The sequence below is a fragment of the Pleurodeles waltl genome, chromosome 3_2 (assembly GCF_031143425.1).
Source record: "Pleurodeles waltl isolate 20211129_DDA chromosome 3_2, aPleWal1.hap1.20221129, whole genome shotgun sequence".
Lineage (NCBI taxonomy): Eukaryota > Metazoa > Chordata > Amphibia > Caudata > Salamandridae > Pleurodeles > Pleurodeles waltl.
The window spans coordinates 21,332,835-21,352,626 of NC_090441.1; the positions used below are offsets into that span (position 1 = coordinate 21,332,835).

At 42.0% G+C, this 19,792-nt stretch overlaps 1 protein-coding gene across 19 annotated transcripts in view; it reads right to left on the reverse strand.

Annotated features, from left to right (window-relative positions):
* Positions 1-19,792, reverse strand: part of MSI2 (musashi RNA binding protein 2) — a 1,016,916-nt gene that overhangs the window by 511,131 nt on the left and 485,993 nt on the right. The window lies entirely within an intron of this gene.

A 19,792-nucleotide genomic window follows, 5' to 3' on the forward strand; every position in this document is an offset into this window, starting at 1 on the left:
AGGAAATCTAATGACATGGCCTCCTTGTTCACCTGATCTGAACCCCATTGAGAACCTGTGGTCCATCATCAAATGTGAGATTTACAAGGAGGGAAAACAGTACACCTCTCTGAACAGTGTCTGGGAGGCTGTGGTTGCTGCTGCACGCAATGTTGATGGTGAACACATCAAAACACTGACAGAATCCATGGATGGCAGGCTTTTGAGTGTCCTTGCAAAGAAAGGTGGCTATATTGGTCACTGATTTGTTTTTGTTTTGTTTTTGAATGTCAGAAATGTATATTTGTGAATGTTGAGATGTTATATTGGTTTCACTGGTAATAATAAATAATTGAAATGGGTATATATTTTTTTTTTGTTAAGTTGCCTAATAATTATGCACAGTAATAGTCACCTGCACACACAGATATCCCCCTAACATAGCTAAAACTAAAAACAAACTAAAAACTACTTCCAAAAATATTCAGCTTTGATATTAATGAGGTTTTTGGGTTCATTGAGAACATGGTTGTTGTTCAATAATAAAATTAATCCTCAAAAATATAACTTGCCTAATAATTCTGCACTCCCTGTAGACTCCACTCATCACCCACATTCAAAATAAATTTAAAGAAAACAGTATTAAAACGATGTTTAGGAATTATTCAAGGTCATCAGGACGAGACTCTCTACAAAATGGAGTTGGCTCTTTAAGGGGGCCCCTAAAAGGTTAGGGGCGTGGGCCAGGGCCCACTTTGGCCATGCCTTAAAACAAGCCTGCGCCTATGCAATAGCTACTGTATTTGCCAATGTGTTTTAGCCATGTTCGACACCAGTGTGGTACTGTTCAGGATGGCATAGAACAGAGTGGCGCAACGTGGGGTAGAGTGTCAGAGTGGAGTGACGTAAAGTGGCATTACAAAGATTGGACTAAACTGTCCGAGTGGAGTGTCAGTAGAGTGGACTGTTCATAGAGAGGAGTGTCTGTGGTGCAGAGTGGAGTGTCAGAGCAGAGTGTTGTAGAGTGCCATAGAGGCGTGGCTCGTCAGAGTAGCTTGAGTCCTCAAAGAGGGTGCTGGTGTAGCTCCTCTGTGTAGCACGGCTCCTGAGAGTGGCATCGGTCCAGGTCGAGTGTCAGAGTGGAATAGAATGTTGTGGAATGGAGTAGAGTGTCGGGGGGGATGGAGGAGTGTTGTAGAATGGCTTAGAGTGTTGTAGTACGAGGTAGAGTGTCAGGGTGGAGTAAAGCGTCGCAGACTAGTGTAGAGCACTGTAGAGTGCAGTAGAGCGTTGTAGAGTGCAGCAGAGTATCGAAGAGTAGAGTGGCTTAGAGCATCATAGAATGTCGTAGTGAACTAGAGGGAAATGGCATTAAGTGTCAGTTTGGCAGAGAGTAGAGTGTTTTAGCGAATCGTGGAGTATGCATGGTGTGGTAGTGCAATGCCTTTGCAGGCAACATACTTTCAATTCTAAAGACCATTACGTTTGCACAGACATACAGTTTTACTAATAAAACTATAAAGAGCACAAATGGTAATGTGTGGAAATTGCATCACCAAGTGTATTGATTGGTTTTGATCGTATTCCTATAGTTATTTCCACCACACAAAAGTGCTTCATTTGTGCTTTCCTGATTGTGATATGTTCTGAAATATCGGCACAGCTCATTTGCAGACATATACATTGTGTTGTCTGTTAGAAAAAAATAACATCTTTCTGCCTCTCCTCTCACACGGGTATACAAAAGGATTGTCACATAACTACTCTCACTCTGAAGTCAGAGAGCGAAAAGTAAACACCAACCTCCCTTGAAAGATAGAGTCTGACATTTGACCTCTGTCTGTCAATGCACAGCAAATGTGACAAGATAATAACATTCTGTTTACAGAAAGAGGGCACCCCTAGATGAATACAAGGAGCAATTGTAAACAGGTGATGCTCCACGGGAGGGACAAAGACATGCTGGCCAGCCTAAAACAAAGCCAGCAAATAGAAATCAAGCAAATGTGAGCTACAAACTACAAAGCCAATGATAAGCAATGGACAAAATGCATTCCCAAGGAAGCTTTCAGAACGTCCTCAAGATGTCCTTGCAAATCAGACAACTGTGCTGTCTGGCAGGCTTCAATTAAGAAACATGGGGAAAAGGTAAGCCTCTATAAAAGAGTAGCCATTGCAAAGTAGCTTGTGCAGGTGCCTTTTACAAATGCTTACCAACCCCCATTTGAGGGTAATGAGTAACACATCTGTGAACCTAAGAAAATGAAGTATGCCCACTGCAGAATTAGTAATAACTGGAGGCCTAGTGATAGGGAGGCTTATAGAATATTTAAAGAAAAGTGGAGGATGAAATCTGGTCCATAACAGAAGGTCAAATCTAAGAATAATCCACTGTATGACCTCTGCTAAAGACAGCGAAGACCAACAGAAACACAGACCTGACACTACCAATTATTATAGGCTGATCCTTCTCACTAGACAGTGAACCATGTTGAAGATCAGCTGATCTCGAACGAGGCTGCAGTCAGATGTAGCACCCATTCAACAAAGCAGAAGCGTTCGTACCAGCTGAACCACTTCAACACTTTTCTCCAGAGCGTGATTATTGCACATTTGCCTAAAGTTCCAGCGAGTCAAAGAGCAGATGTTAAAATATGCTCGATTTCCTGGTAACACTTACAAAGAAAGCTCCTCCGAGGAGGCATAGCTTCACAGAGGGACCATCTTTCTTTAATTACACCGCACATTTTACAACATTCCAAGGGCGTTGAGAGATGTCATTATCAAGCATGTACGACTCTGCGACAGAAGATGAGGAACTTATAAACCCAGTGGCTGTGTCATTCTAAATTTTAATTTAATAATTTTAGATGCAGTTGTAAACCCACATTACCTTTAAAGTGTGTACGTTCTGGTTACGTACGAGTGGAACTACTAGCATGTCTTTACAAATATATTTTTCCTTTGCATCCCTCAACTGACTGAGGCCCTTTTTCAATCTAGTGAGAAGATAAATGATGTCAACCAACATTGAGGGAGCTCTTGAACTAAGGAGGATCTTCTGATAGCCGCATTCATGCAAGTGTGCACTCACCCAGCGCACAATCGTATCCCATCGAATTATTCTACACTTCAGCGTCTTTGTTGCGGTTCACCTGCAATGAAGCAGTCGTTCCAGTCATAAAATTCTACAGAGTACTGCACACCCATCAACCTATCAAAGACCTGTGGTCAACAGAGGAGTGGGAGCAATGTGTTTTGTTTAATATTAAGGCTTGCATTTAACATTCTAGCTTCACAAATGTGCAGCTTGATATCAAAAGAATAGTATGCTGAGCTGGGTGAATGTTTTACTGATTTACAGGTGTTCATAGAGGGGAAGGGCAGTGCTTTCCTGCAAAAAGGGAGGTAGGTTTTCTGATAGTTAGCTGAAAAGAGGTGTCACGCTTGTGACCTTGCGAAAGAATATCTGGTTGGACTTAAAGACTCCATGTACCTAATTGTGCATAAGTCGAGTGAAAGAGCCCCAACTCTGTGTATATTCATCTATATAAACAAAAGTGATGATAGTATCCCTACAGCATTCACACAGGGCAATCCTACAGAAGTAATTCTAATTTGGCATTAGGACGTGTGAGTTTCAAGAGGCTGCATCCTTGAAAAGGACATTGGATGCTAACATTTTTCATCAACCACTCGTCAGTACAGACACGTTAAACGTAATCTTAAAAAGTCCTTATTCGACCAAATATTTTATGTTACATGTTGTTTTGAAAAAGCATTACAGGTTTGCCTATGCCCAACTAACACTAGATTTGCATGTTAATGCATAGCATTTTTACACTTCTTGCAATCCCTTCCAAAATCAGTTTTAATCACTCCAAAGTCCTTCCAAAGCAGGCTTCGTTCCTTTTAAATGATGTCATCCGATTATAAAGTGCCACTAACAAAGACATCTCAAACACGAGGCTTCAAATGGCCACAAGATGGAGGCGCTGACAGTAACCAGGAACCAATTTTGTCAGACTGTAGGCACACCGGAGTAATATTTTCGCCTGACCAATTTAAACACTTTACACGCTTTTCTTAAGAGCAGAACTAGTTGCTTTGGCTTAGTCCTGCAAAGTATTTATACATCTTGCACAACACATGGAACACATTGCTTTATGAAATAGAAAACACGTAGCTGCTGGTGAACTGTTGGGTGCTATTAATGGAAACAGGCTGATGAAATCTAACAAGCCACCATAGATTTACTGCCTCACTCCATGTAAATTAACAAAGACAAATGAGGGCAGCATATCAGACTGTTTCCAAAATCCTTCTATCTGTACAGAGCCTTGGGATTTGCCCACAATGAAATTACAACATATATTTAGATAGCAGTCAGAGGCTGACAGAGCTCTAATTTCTTTGAGCTAAGAAGCTGTGCTTGTCTATGTTGCATGGTGTAGTTCAGAGCATTCCTCTAGTCTGCACCAGGACGATACCCCTCCATATAGATGGAGTAAATCTGACCAGATCTCCCCCCTTTGAAGAGATTATCTTAGCTCTCCGTTAACTAATGCCAAAGAATCTACTTTTAGAAGGTCAGCATCAATCTATGGGCTCACACTGAGAGTCCTGTTTTGCAGTCTTCCTTCCATTTAGTTTCAAAATTATGAAAGAGTTGTTAACTGAAGAGTAAACCTGGTGTTTTACCACCCTGCTTCACTTCTGGGTCCGCATTCAAGCGGTCTAGGAGGCAGGGTTCTAGCCTGCTCTGTCCAAAGCAACACCAAAGCCATATTAAGTCTATTAATATTCTATTTGCGGTGGAAGCCGGTTTCAAATTAGAGTACTTATGTGGAACATGGGACATGGGCTTTGCATGTCTCTGGACAAGTAGCTACTGACAGACCAAGGTGAAATGGCCAAAGAGTTCTGCCATTCCTATGGACACACTAGGTGGCGTGAACTGGCATCTCATTTGGGCAACCTGACATCTGCTCTAGTAGTAAGTGCCTGCTGAATGGAGCCAAGTGAAAAGAAACTGAGATAACTGTTTATTGTACCACGAAGCACAGATCTGCTTAACTTTATGTAGTCTAACTGTTTGATTATGTTGTTCTCCTACCTTTCCTAAATGACAGGTCAAAAAGGCAAAAAGATAGGGCCTCCGCAGTATATGTGCAGTAGGCTAATGCTATTCCGGCCTTCAACTTTAAATCTGTGGCAACAATGTGGCTTGACCCCTGAAGGGGTTTCTACTAAAAGCAGTTGGAGAACTGAAAAAATGCTGCAGAGCTTCAGAGAATGCAACAAAGTCCTGTATCATTTTTCAGAAGTTTATATGAGTTCCCTATTGTACAACCACTGTTCCAGAATAGTTAGAACTTCTAGAAAATGCCTTATTCCAATGATGTTACATAAACAGCCTTGTTATTACTCTGGCTCAAAATATGAACAAGCCCAGCTGGAGGCTTATCCAGGCAGTGAATGCTTGACCTTACAAAAATGAATTATGCCTCTGTGGTGGGGCTATGTAGAAAATAAATTGGCGAGTTGAGAATGGGACTTTTTTGTTTAAATGCAGGCACAATATTTATGTATTTAAGTTAGAAAGCAGTGTTCTTGAGGAGAGGTTAAATGCAAAAATAGCAGATGCTGCCTCTTTGGTAACAAAAACCTCTCCTGCCCATTACCTGCTTATAGAACTCACTCTTGGCTATGAAGATTGTCACTTTGCTCAAAATGCTATGATCTGGCTCATCGGGTTCAACCTCGAGCAGCATCCACTGTCAACTTTAAATGGAGGCTGTTCTAAGACTACCCGATTACCTCTGCAATCTACATGTAGTATAATTTATACAGTCTGAACATGAACACCTGTTCATAATCGTTCAAACCTGAGCTGCAGATGTTGGCACAGAATCCTTACACGCCACTGTACCTTCCCCCAAAAGGTCTAACAATATCAGCCATCACACTACAATAGTCACATTTGAGGTAGCTATTGTTTTTCTAATCACGTTGCAACCATTCTTACTGGGGCAAATGGGCACTAGGAATGCCCCTGAGCTTTAGAGGTTAGGGTAAAGTACTTTATTTTATATCACTCTGTGAGCTTTCTTTCTTCTCTCTCTGAGTCTAACCCACAGGTACTTGAGGTCCGCTGGGGTATGGTGGAATAGGCAATTGGAGTCTCCAGGCAAGAATGGAGCGCTCTCAATAGCAGAGAATAAAACTGTAGTAAGGGGCAGAACAGATTAAATAACACCATACTACAAAGCAAGTGAGATCACCTCTTGCTGCAATGGAGCAAACCTCAGTAGAAAACGTGAGGCACCCTAAATGGCAGAAAGCATACTGAGAGGGTCTCATAGACAAGTACAGATTTACACATTTACTGTTTGGAATGGAAACTCAATGGACATTTGACACCCAAATATACTGCATTTACTAAACTGAGTGAACTACTTAAGGTTTAACAGTAACCTGCTTGTGAATACTTAATTAATTGAAATGGTCTTAAGAAACTCAGCACACAATCACAAAACTCACTTTTAATGCACTAGGCAGATGAAGGCAAACTTGTCAGACTTGACAGTCATGCTCTCCAACGGGGTAAAGTCCCCATACTAATGACCTATAGACCTTGTTCTCCTTAAATAGGTCAGGTACGAGCTAGCGAGCTACTCACTGTGAGAGTGGGGGTGGGCGCAGAGGTGTACGAGGAGGGAACAATTAAACAATGAAAAATAGAAGCAGAAAATGGAGCACGGACGGAAAGGAGAGATGATAAGAACCCCCCAACAAGCACCAGGAATGTGGGTCTGTTTAGTGAACATTATAAAGGTTAAGTTATACACCAAATTGAGCCGTATGGATCTTTTAACAAGACCAAAGGCTAGCAAAATGCATCAATTCTTTAATCTCACTGCTCACATCGCTTTAAAAAATACACTACTCGTACCTTAGTAACTTTAGAATGAGGATGTCCATCCATCCCTCATCTGCGTTTTTCAATTCTTCCTCACTGAAAGCTGCTCCTCAACAGTTAAGGACATTGACATTCCTGTTAAGTCGCCTGTGTGGGGTCAGTTACAACGCTTTGTGGTGGAGGAGCGCATCATGCAGCTGGACGTTGGTAAAGACGTTGGAAACAAGTTTTCCGATTTCTGGGAACTCCTATTATATTAGGTAAGGTCTAATATGAGCTTTGTATGCCAACTGTGAATTAGGTATTCTGGAAACGAAGCTGTAACAACAGTAGGAGAGTGAAGAATTTTTCAAAGATAATACTGCAGTATGAGCGTGGTCAGTTTGGATAAATTTACTGCAAGGCATTTCAATCAGCCTTTCAATCAGTCTTATCAGGTGAGCACAAGCAAAGCGCTGTGATGGGGTGCGCAAGCATGAATTAGCTAGGCAGAGGTTATGAGAGAAGGGCATTGCAAAGATGCCTTGGTAGCAAAGGAAGAAATTACAGGTATCCCACAATTTGGCAACCATTTTAGATTGGGAAGGAAATTGTAATGAAACTGGGAGGGAAGCGGCACCCAGAAATCAGCCTTTGATGACTTTCAAGTTGTTGTTTTTGGGAACAGTAATTTTGTATATGCCTGGAGAGCATTTTGATAAGACACAAAGGTCAAGCTCGAGTAATAGGTATTTAAAGGCAACGTCTCGGACTAGTGTTTGGAGTGAACAATATGAGAAGGTGACTGTTTAAATCATACAAGTGTCTCTGTGCCACATCCGTTGGTTATACAAGTTATATGTTAGAAGAATTATAAGACAATTGATACAGAAAGAGTAAGTAACTTAAACTGGCTGTAAAATCAGAACTGGGTAAAAGATAGAGAACATCTCAAGGTGAATATTTGTCACTGTCTTAGGGAGAAGCATGAAAAAGAGATTGGGTCTATTTTCCCTTTTTAGCCCTAACATTTGGCACAAGAAAAACAACTGCCTCTTGTTACAAGTGGGGATGGTCTAGGCACCACGAAGAGAAAGGGTGCCCTTAGCAGCACAAATGAAGACGGTGTACAAGTGATACAAACAAGTATTAGATACATATTGAGAAGAGGAGGAAGTAGCTTGATGAAAAGGGAATGGGAAGAAGGATAATCAATGTGATTAATATATTTTACAATTAGAAGATTAGTTTGAGCAAAAGAATGTCAACAGTGAGGAAGGACTGATGGGTGCTAAAGGTGTGCTGTAGGATCAAGAGGAAAATTACAGGTTTTGTCCAAATGCAATTTGCCTTCTTCAAAGTGCAGAGTGACGGTCCATGGAGCAGGTGGTGGAGTACGTTAAGAAAGGGATTTGACACCTTCTAGATGCAGACACAAGGGGAATTTTGCAAGCGGAATGCTGGACACCTATTGTTGAAGCAACAGTGTGTACAACAGCCTATCTTGGATCCAGAGCTAATTATTATGATGCTCGGATTGGGCAGGGATCCCAGGAGGGGGTTGGAAAGATCTCTGGAACAATGATAGGATAAGTTGTTAGACATTGTTGGCTCTTTGGTACAAATGGATACAGAGGAGAAGGCTAAGCTAAAGGTCTGTCAGTGGGCAGGACTTTCTTACAAGGTTGAAACTAAAGAGCAATTTGCTTTTGTACAATACACAAACTAACAGTTGCCAACACTCATGGATCATTCAGAATTATTTTCAAATTCTTGAAGTAGTACTTTATGCTGCATCAAACCTTTCAGAAGGGGTGAACCAGTAAATCTCCCTAGTCTCATGGGTTCCTACTCTCAATTTTACCATACATATCACACCTTCCTATTTGTGTGAAAACTGCATGTTGCGGCCTGATAGCAACATGATGATCTATTCTGAGTTGGGACATGTGATCATAGAAACACTCAATCAGGCGATTGTACCCTGCTCCTAGCCCTTTCGAAAAAAAACAATTACTGCCAAACACTCCTCATTGAATTTGAGTTCATCTAAAGGAGTAAAAGTAGGACTATACTGCCCACACTCTTTACAGCCCTTTTCAAAAACGAAATTCATTTGCATTCACACTTGCTTCTTTATTCCTCACATCTCCACACCTTGGTGTATATATATATATATTTTATATTAAGGTCAGCAGACAATATTCATTGGATGTTCATCTCACACAGAAATGGTGGAGAAAAGGATGCCTCAATGGTAAATGCAACTTATGTGTGCTTGCAAATCAAAGTTAGGATGTAGGTGAGTGTTTGTTGACTAGTGTAGTATTTTGTGTTGTCTCACTACCAGACGCTTTTAAGACGATCATGATGTACTTTGTACTTGTGATGTGGGCTGTGATGGGAAAAGTAATTTTAATGCCTCTCTGATGCTTCGGGAGCTTTCTTTCGTCTAGCCCCTCAAGAAGACAGGTTTTGCAGCCAGGTGTCCAAGTAGGTGAGCACTATGAAAGAATGAGTTTAAATGTGAACCAGCACAAGGGAATTTTATGATGGCGAAACACTGTTGGGTTTGGAAACAGAAAGGGGTGGCAGGAGCCTAGAAGTCCTAAATTGTCAACAAAGCCGTTCACAGACCTATCGGGAATAATAAAACCCAAACTAAACTGATTTTCTTACAATTTTCACATCATATTATTATTTTGGGAGCATGAAAGTTATTAAATTACTTCTGACAACTGCCTTAATGTCCGTCTGTTGTGACATCAGTCTTGCTGTGAAAATTAATGGCATGCCGCAGTAAGGTTAATATAGCCAACAAAATCAGGTGAACCCTAGGAACACAAAATAAATATTTTTTCGGTACACCTTCTTTTTAATCTAACAAACAATGACAATATGAAAAGATACATTACTTGGATAAACGGATACAAACTATTGTTGCTTGTGAAGCATCCGCAGGCCTTGTGCTCCATGCTGCTATTTGCCAAAGGGATTAGTCTATTGCTGCACAACCATCAACACCTTGCACTGGCATGTGATGACATCTTCGTAGGCACTGATGAAATATCAAAGTGTACATGAACAATGTAAGTGTCCAAGTGTTCTGAATATTTATAAGCTCGTCAATCTCCAGGGACTGCTGGGAGAACAAAGCCAGGCATTTTGCAGACTTTGCAGCAGCCTACAAAGAATGTGCACTGGATCTGCCTGCAGAAGAACAGGAGGAACCTACGAAGCTGATTAAACATCTCGTCCCGGCCATTAGCTGAGTCACTGCCTAGTCAATGCATTCTGGACATGCGCAAATGCTCAGAAGTGACAGCAGTCCTATCATAGAGATCGGTACAACTCACTTGGTCATTAAGGTGTTTGTGCCGTGGCTAAACCTGGCTTTCGGCCTTCGTTTAGGCTAGGGATTCTGGCCATTGTTTAAAATGGAGCTGAAAGCTCGTCCTGTTGAAGCCTACAAACAATCTATCTCCTTTGCTGGTGTCAGTAAACAAACCAGTTCCTCGCAGACAATAACTGATGCAGTTTAATGTACCAGGCTAGATTTTTCGAAAACACCTACTCTGAAACACATTTAACATGGGCCCATGAAATAGTTTACATATTTTACAGACATTACTTATCAATAGTCTCTGCAGAGCTTTACCAGTTCCAGTAGGTTAATTAGCCATCTCATTATGAAATCTAAACTAGAGCATTCAAATTGCAATCAAGGTACAGTGGTAATTGAGCGTTTCGGGAGAAGCTTCAAACATTTCAGAGCTCAGCTACTACTAGGGTTGACACCTTTTTTGCTAGCCTCCATAAAAAACATTGGCAAGGTGTAGGAAGCTGGCTATGTATAAATTATATACAAGTGAGATATAGTGTGCACCGAGTCCAGGGGTTCCCCCAGAGGCTTGACAGAGGCAAAAATAGATACTAATGCTCTATTTGTGGTAGTGTGGTCGAGCAGTTAGGCTTATCAGAGGGCAGTGTTAAGCATTTGTTGTACACACACAAGCAATAATAGAAAAACACACTCAATGACCTAACTCCAGACCAATAGGGTTTGATCTAGAAAAATGTGTTTTGTTACTTTATTCCTAGAACCACAAGATTCAGGTGAGAAGTAAATAATGTTACAGGTAAGTACTTAGCATAGACATCAATGTAACTTTGTTTCACTTTAGTCAAGTAAACATTTCTTGAGAAAACAAAGAATATCTCTTTTAAAAGTGGACACTGCATTTTCTGAACCTGTTCCTGGAGGAAGAAAATAAAGTTCAGTTTTAGAGATAAGTACACGACCTACAGTTCCAATCTCTGGGTTTTAGGTAGTCCATCGTTGGGGATTCAAGTTAACCCCCACCACCAGCAGCACGGGGCCGGTTGGGTGCAGAAGTCAAAGTTGAGCAATTTTAACGTGGGCTCCTAAGGAGACGGGGGTACTCTGAATTCGGTCTACGAGCAGGTAAGTACCCCCGACTCAGAGGGCAGACCAGTGGGGGGGTGTCAAGAGAGCACTGGAGGGGCCCCAAGTAGGCACCAATCCCACACCCTCAGCGGCACTGGGGCGGCCAATGTGCAGGGTGCAAACAGGGCATCGGGTTTCCAATAAAACGATGAGGGGACCCCAGTGGTCACTCAGGCGATGTCCAGGGGGGCGTCTTGGGCACACCACCGGTAGGACAGGGAAGAGTGCCGCCTGTTGATCGTTGCTGCAACGGATGTCAATTTCTCCAAAGCCTGGTGACTGCGGGTGCAGTGGGTCCTTTGGCGTTGGTTATCTTCGTCTAGAGGAGTCGCGGTCGGGGGGTCCTCAGGATTCCCTCTGCAGGAATCATCGTGGAGGGGTGGAGAGGTCAACCCAGGGTGGGCACTTAGTTGCCGACGCCTGGGGATCCTCTCTGTTCGGTTGGGCCACCTGGACTCGAGTCGTGGGCGTCAGGTGCACTGGTTAGGACTCACGCTTCTGGAGTGAAGTGGGAGTTCTTTAGAAGCAGTTTCTTCTTTTCTTTTAGACAGGGCTGCTGTCCACGGGAGTTTCTTGATCCCCTGTTATGCTGGCAGTCCTGTGGAGGTTCTTCAGGGGCTGCTGCACCTGCAGGACGCGTCGCTTTTCTTTTGCAGGTTCTATGAAGCATGAGACTGGCCAGTAGGGCTGAGTCGGTTGTTGTCTCCTTTCCTTCTCTGTGGGGTTTTCAGCTCAGCAGTCCTTCTTGTGAGGTTGTAAGGAATCTGGTGAGCTGGGTTCAGGGAGGCCCTTAAATCCTAGATTTAGAGGCATGTTGGAGGTCAGGGGGCAGTAGCCAATGGCTACTGTCCCTGAGGGTGGTTGCATCCTCCTTGTGCCCATTCCCTTGTGGAGGGGGGCACATTCCTATCTCTATTGGTCCCTGTCCTCCAAACCAAGATGGAGGGAGAGGGTCACCTCATCTCTGGACACCTTAGGGGTGGTCCTGGCTATGGTGGTCACTCCTCCCTGCTTTCCCTAATCTTCCAGCCGAACTTGCTGTCAAAAGTGGGGCATTGTCCAGGGGACGGACATCTACACTAGCTGGAGTGCCCTGGGTCATTGTAACACGAAGCCTGAGCCTTTGATGCTCACCGCTAGGTGTTACAGTTCCTGCAAGGGGGAGGTGTGAAGCACCTCCAGCCAGTGCAAGCTTTGTTTCTGGCCTCAGAGAGCACAAAGGCTCTCACCCCATGGGGTCAGAAACTTGTCTCTCAGTGGCAGGCTGGCACAGAACAGTCAGTCCTGCACTGAAGGACTGGGTAAAATACAGGGGGCATCTCTAAGATGCCCTGTTTGTGCATTTTTTTTAATAAACCCCACACTCGCTGGTGCTGATAAGTTTGATACCAAACTTCCCACTATTCAGGTTGGCCATTATGGAACTGTAGAGTTCGTTTTGACAAACTCCCAGACCATATACTTAATATGGCCACACGGCACTCACAATGTCTAAGAATGGACTTAGACACTGTAAGGGCGTATTGCTCATGCAGCTATGCCCTCACGTGTGGTATAGTGCACCCTCCCTTAGGGCTGTAAGGCCTGCTAGAGGGGTGATTTACCTATGCCACAGGTAGTATTTTCTTGGCATGTCACTCTGAGGGGGATGACATGTCGAATTTGCCTTTTTCTCCCCACCAACACATACAAGCTGCAATGGCAGTGTGCATGTGTTAGGTGAGGGGTCCCTTAGGGTGGCACAACATGCTGCAGCCCTTAGGGACCTTCCCTGGTCACAGGGCCCTTGGTACTACTGGTACCTTTCACAAGGGACTTATCTGTATGCCAGAGGTGTGCCAATTGTGGAAACAATGGTACATTTTTAGGGAAAACACTGGTGCTGGGGCCTGGGCAGCAGGATCCCAGCACACTCTTAGTCAAGTCAGCATGAAAATCAGGCAAAAAGTGTGTTGGGGGGAGGAAGGGGGGATTTTCCTACTCAAGGCCTGTAAAAACTAGCTAAGGTGGCAACCCTAGCCACTGTTCGCTGCCGATTATGGCTACTCAACACCTGAATACTTTTATAGTCGAAGCCTTTTCTCAGCTGATCATTGCAGGAACAGCTTCAGAAATCGGAGCATAACTATTTTTATGTATAAATATAACCATTATTTGATCAACAGTAGAAGACAGGAATATTGGGAGCTCTACGGAAGACAATGAAGTGGCTCAGGGCTAATAGTGGCTGGTATAAGCCTTCTTCTGCAAAAAAATTCCAATGTTTATCTTTCACTTCCTACCTTTTTAAATTAGAACACTCCATCTTCAGTGTTGCAATGTTCTAATAGTCCTATAGCCCTTCTGTCTCGGGCTATACTGGCTGTCAGAGCCTATAACAATGGAGAGGACCTTTAACAACCGGTATAGCTTGATGCAGCGTGCTATAAGGCTGCTGTCTATTTATGAAGGCTGAACATTTTAACTGCAATTAGAACCCCCAGTTAGATCTGCCTTGTTTGCAGTGGGTTCTGTGATCTCCGATATCTATAGCCAGAAATAAGTTAAGAAAGCAAAGCCAGTATTATATGAAAATCTGTATACGTAAGCTTATAATTAAACATTCTGCCCTTATTTTTTTGCTAGAAAGACATTCCAGTTTTCAATAAAGCATTCGCTGTTTGAAAAAAAGGATTATTTGCAGCAAAATGAACATTAATTTGAACAATACATAATTGGTAACTTTCGTAATATATTCCTGTATTGACATTTCAGGACTCTAGTGATACAAACCACTCTGCCTTTGACTTCTTAACCTATTTCACAAAAAACCCTCAATTCAATGTTGGACCATATTCCACACCTACCGTTTTTGTTTTTCTAATTACAACTGTGTGTGTTTGTAAACAGAGCCATAATATATATATGTATATTTTCTGGCTCTGTTTACAAACACACACACATATATATATATATACAATCATTAAGGTTATGTTATAGTTAGGTGCAAATGTCAGTAAAAAGATACTGTTTTAAACTTTCTAATTTTGAGCCAATGCAGGGGCACTCCACCACTCCACCCTTTCTGTTCATGTGGAGGCCGACCAATTTGTGCACTCACTCAATTAAAAAAAAAAAAAAAAAAAAACTTCAACCAATTTAGAAGCCTTGATTTTTTGAATTTCAGGCAAATTGTCAATATATTTATACATTTTGAACTAGCATTTCTCCAAAACTACGGAACAGATTTACACCAAATCACAGAAAATATGCTTTGAGTAAATATCTGGCTTTCCGCAAAATTTGCTGTAATTCATTTCAGCCGTTTTGGTTGCAATGCTAAAACATCCAATGTATGTTGCACTGGGAAATTGTGTCTTGGCCCCCGCCCCACCACCACCCACCCTTTTAAATCAACCCTTGCTAGACAGATCTCACCAAAGCTTTCCAGAAATTCGCTGAGGTGAATGATCTTCCTTCTGGAAGATTCGTGAAATGGCACCAAAGATATTAGCAAAACAAAAAATGCTCTTTCTATGGAAAGCCTGATGTTACTATACAGCGGCGACAGAGCCCAAATTAACTAATGTTTGCAGTGACTGTAAACACTAAAAAAAATAGTTGTACATACATATGTAAGTAAACAGCACTTTCCATTTTGTTATCAATGGGTGGGCAGACGGGGGAAGGCGGGATCCGAAATCCCCTTCAATAAAGGTTCGGCTTCCTCTACAGGAATCATGCCGGAAGGCTGGTCTCCATGTGATAGTGATGACAGCAGAGCCCAGTTTTATCCCACTCGTCCTGTTACACTTCATGTAACTGAGGGGGAGGATCAACTAATATAGTACCTTTTCCAAGTTGAAAATGTAGTGTTACTAGATGTGCCTAGTAAGTACTTTCCCTCAAAAAGTCAGTTTTTCAAAAGTCATTTTAATACTCATTGGGATATAAAAAATAAATCACAACACCCGGGGAATGCTGCGTTGTTCTAAAGCTCGATTTCTTTTATATTTAGAGCATGTAGATCATTTCCACTGGAGAGATACTGGACTATAGACACCTAGTGGTCACTTTCAATCACAAAACTGAAAAACAGTAACCGCAATACACTGATGCATAAAGCAAAAACACGTGATTTATTTCATTTAGACGTTTGCCCTGACGAGCTGACCGCACAGGGCTCCCACTATATATTCTGTATAAAATAAATATTTATATAGTGTTTAAGTTGCACTTTTACAGTTTCTATGTGCTAGAAATAACACGTGTTACTAAGCAGGATAGTGGGGGTCAATTTACTAAGCCCTAAAGAATAGAATTTACAATCTTTCATGATGCTGTACGTATAGGCAAGCTATGTTCAAATATTCAGCTTTGTTAAAATGTTAGACAGGAAAGATAAGATGCTATTTACATTTGATAAGAATGCTAAAGACAACTTGGAGCAATAGTCTTGGGTTTAAGGTGTCAGCTGTGGATCCTAAGAGACAGCCTATAATTCTCAGTACTTAATTCGAGCAAATGGTTGCAGATGGGACTCCATGGCACTCATCTATAAGGGACCAGCACTTACTTTTCCCCATCAAATCTTGACCCAAAGCAAATGAGATAAAACAGAAGGAAGAAAGGAGGAAAAAGAAACAGAGGGAGAAACCCAGAAGGAAAAAGGCTGCAAGAGTTAAAGGGGCAGTGGCTGTCTCGTGGTGGAAGAAAAGAGGCTCGAGCTGGAATCAAGACTGGGCAGCCTTGGCATTTGGGAATCCCGACATTTTGAGAAAAGCTTTGGTCACTAGTACCTATTTTACAAATTAAGCTCCAGTTTTCTGACTTTAGCAATAAGGTTGATTCGTCAAAAATCTCCGTATCAGTACCCTTTGCTGCACACACAGGTTGTGCTAAAACGTGGAACGGTGGTTCATGGTGCCCTCTATTAAACACCCTTTGTACTATAACAAAAAGAAACATTACATAAGGGAAAACAAGCGAGCTTTTTATTGCTGGTTTCAGGCACACAATATGAACTTGCTTCCAGGGCACGTTTGTGGGCCAGGTGCGGAGCAGTCGGGGATGCCCATTCAACACAACAGAAGCCTTCCACAGCAGGACTCTGCCTTTTATTTCGCTCTTCATTTCACAGCTTTTCAGTCAACATCACGAAGTCATTGGCTAATTTATTTTCCAAACAATACTGAAAGCAGCACAGAGCGGTTATCTTTTTCTTGTGACATTATGTCTAAAGGGAAAACAAATTAAAGCACTACGGTGCACTTTAGACCAGTGTCCCCAAACCTTTTTAGACCCACAACCCACATTTTAGAACAAACTTCATGACCCACCTACCTTTAATGGACATAGGGGGCGACTTTTTAATGCAACTAAAATATTGTGTAGTAGCACATTTTCAGGCAGCACACTTTCCATTGAAATGGCCACTAACTTTGCACAGACATACAATTTTACTGAACAACTACGTAGCACTCAAATGATGTATGGAAATTGAGGTTCTCTGAATATTTATTATTAGTACATCTCCCAGTAAAGTGTCCAGATTCTATTAAAATTTGCCAGAATTACAAACTAAAATATGCTCCATTCTTGCTCTCCAAACTAGTGAATGAATACAGTCAATTTACAAGTATGCACATTTTGCCTTTCCTTTCACCCTCCATGTACATCAACAAGATTGTCATATAATTCACTTTAAAGACCCCTCTTACTTTACACTCAGAAAAAGACAGGTCAACACCAATCCCGTGTTAAAAGTAGCAGCAATCTGTCAGATGACATAGCCTGACATTTGAGATCTGTCTCTGAAGCACTGGCAAATGTGCCCAGATAAAGATGCCTTTAAATTCTGTGTTTATTTATTACGTAGACGAGACTCCCAGTTTGAGAAACACTGCTTTAGACTGATCTTTAAGTGCCCCACGTGTTCTCAAGGTAAACATTTCCATTACCTTTTAAATGAAAGGACGAAAAACACATTATATACCAAGTATTGGCAAAGCCAATAGGTCTGGTGTTGGCCACCAGCCTTTTGGTAATGTCAATGTTTAGTTTGTTTTATCATACGTTTTGTAAAACGTTACTGTTGGGGAAGCTACCGGATCCCCACATCAATCAAAAAAGAAAATTGGCCAGCATCAAAAATACATATTTTGGTCTTAAAAAGCCCAAACTGTCACAGAAATCCCTTGTGCTGAAGGGAACTATGTTGTGTGGATGTGCTATTTGGGAAACAGCCACATGTTATTCACAGTGAAGTTAAACAATGGATGAAGTGGGCTGACCTTCTGCTCCATGCTGTCTGCTGTAGTGGGCAGAACAAAATGTGAATGAAGGAATAACAGACCAAAAAATGAAAAGGGCTGGCTGAAAGCCACTATTAGTAAGTATATTATACATATAGTTTTAGTACAATCAAAAGTTCTTGGTCAACACCAAACCTAAAAACATGAGCCATTGCATCTGCTCTTGTCACAGGTACTAACATCGCCAAATTCACATCGCTTCACAGTACTGTACGACAGACTAGTGTAATGCTGTCACTTGCTATGAACAACCCTAGGTGAGATGACGCAACTCGTGTAAAATAGAATCGGCAAATAAGGTGAAAAGTGTCAGTTTCAAATGGAATTACACTTTACTTACCTAATGCTCCATTCTTCACAATAGAAAAGTAGAGTGTTGAAAAAGAAAGACTGCCTTCATAACCTCTGGCGATCTCTCCATATTTCTATCCCAAAACCTCTCATGTTTGACACAGAAATAAGGTGGGCAGATTCCTTAAAAATGTTGCAATTACTATTAGTAGTAGGGTGACCACCTCACTCCATGTTCAGCCCACATTAATTTCAGGTGGTCAGTCTAATTAGCTCAATCAAAGCAAACCAAGATACAACACCTACAATGCACCAGGTTTTGACTTGGAAGACAAGAAATGGAAACAGTATCCATGTTGACATGGAGCGAGGAGGTCAGCAAAATTGGGATGGTCACACCAATACAGATTCTCTTCTTTTCACCCTAGGAAACTCAATATATGTCACTTTTATTTCCCCCACTCCACGCAAACAAGACATTTAGGCAGTCTGACTGCATGAAACGTCAAAAAAGAAAATCACAACATCTGGAACGCTCATAATTCGATAGGCTCAAATCTCCCACACCAGCCAATACACGAGCTCAAGAAATAAGCAACCCAGGAAGATGGATGAGTGAGTGGTTACAAGACCTGTTGTATATGCAACTCACCAGAAAGAACACTCGCACAATCTAACCACTACACAACAGTCTTACCAAACAATGATAAAGATGAAGGAATGTGTGCCAAAAGTTGATTTTGAGTGCACAGAGCTGGTTAACTCTGGTTGGCCAATGGACAGCACGCAAGGTAGCTGTCCCTTTACTGTATCTAACAACCTCCTTCACCAGAACCACCCGCCCTATAAATCTTTATCCGCATCTTCTTGCTTTTCTAGACTCAACATCAGAGTTATCACAAGCTGTATAATTAAGGGCCATGATGAGCTGCTCAATCATTTGATAATTTGCGGAGTAGATGTGGCTCTGCAAAATGTAGTCCATTTTAACAATTGTCAGTGCATGTTCCATGCCCTCCTCGCCACAGAGAGAAGGCCTGCAGCAACAAACCAGAGCCGCAGTGGTCAAGACTGTCCCTTCCCACCCCCACCCTTCTCAGACAGTCTCAAATGTTTTTTGGGGTGGGGGGAGAAATCGGGCTGTTTTGAGGTAAAAAGGCCTGCTGCACGGTTTTTGTTGTTTTTTGGAGAGCAAGGGCAATGTGTAAGAGTGATAGTCCCTTCTAGAGTTTTAGAGGGAAAGGATGGTCACATAAGATGTGACAGCAACAGACCTGTTTTACCTCTGGGGTCGGGCCCTATACAAGCGCTAAGGGAACAGAGTTCAAGGAAAACCAAGAGCTCAAGGAATGTTTTTCGCACAGGAAGGTGATGGGCAATAGGGGACTTGATGCCTAGAGAACTGTGTTAAGAAAAGGGGATCCATGTTACAAACATGTACATGGGTTCGATGTACGATATCATTAGTGCAAAACGTTTTTGAAGTTATGTTTTGCAAAATATTTGATTTCTCTACCCAAAAACTAAGTATTTAGTCTCAGGCTGTCTTCTTAAAGGAGGGCTTTACTTTGGTTACACTCAGGGTTGAATGGGATGAGGGAATCGACATGTCCCCTTCCATATTACCAAGTATGAATAAATGTCTTTGCAGAACATTGGATCAAATTGAGGCACTAAAGCTCTGACATTCATGTGGGCAAGCATGTGGTCTAGAAGTTCTGCTGCAAACTTTGACATTGGGTGATCAGAGTTTCAATCCCAGGATGGCCAAAAGAATGCTCTAGGGCGGATCATGTTGCTGCCCTGTGCCACAGATCACTAATCTGTGGCAACCGGAGCTATATAAAAGATAGTTGGTAG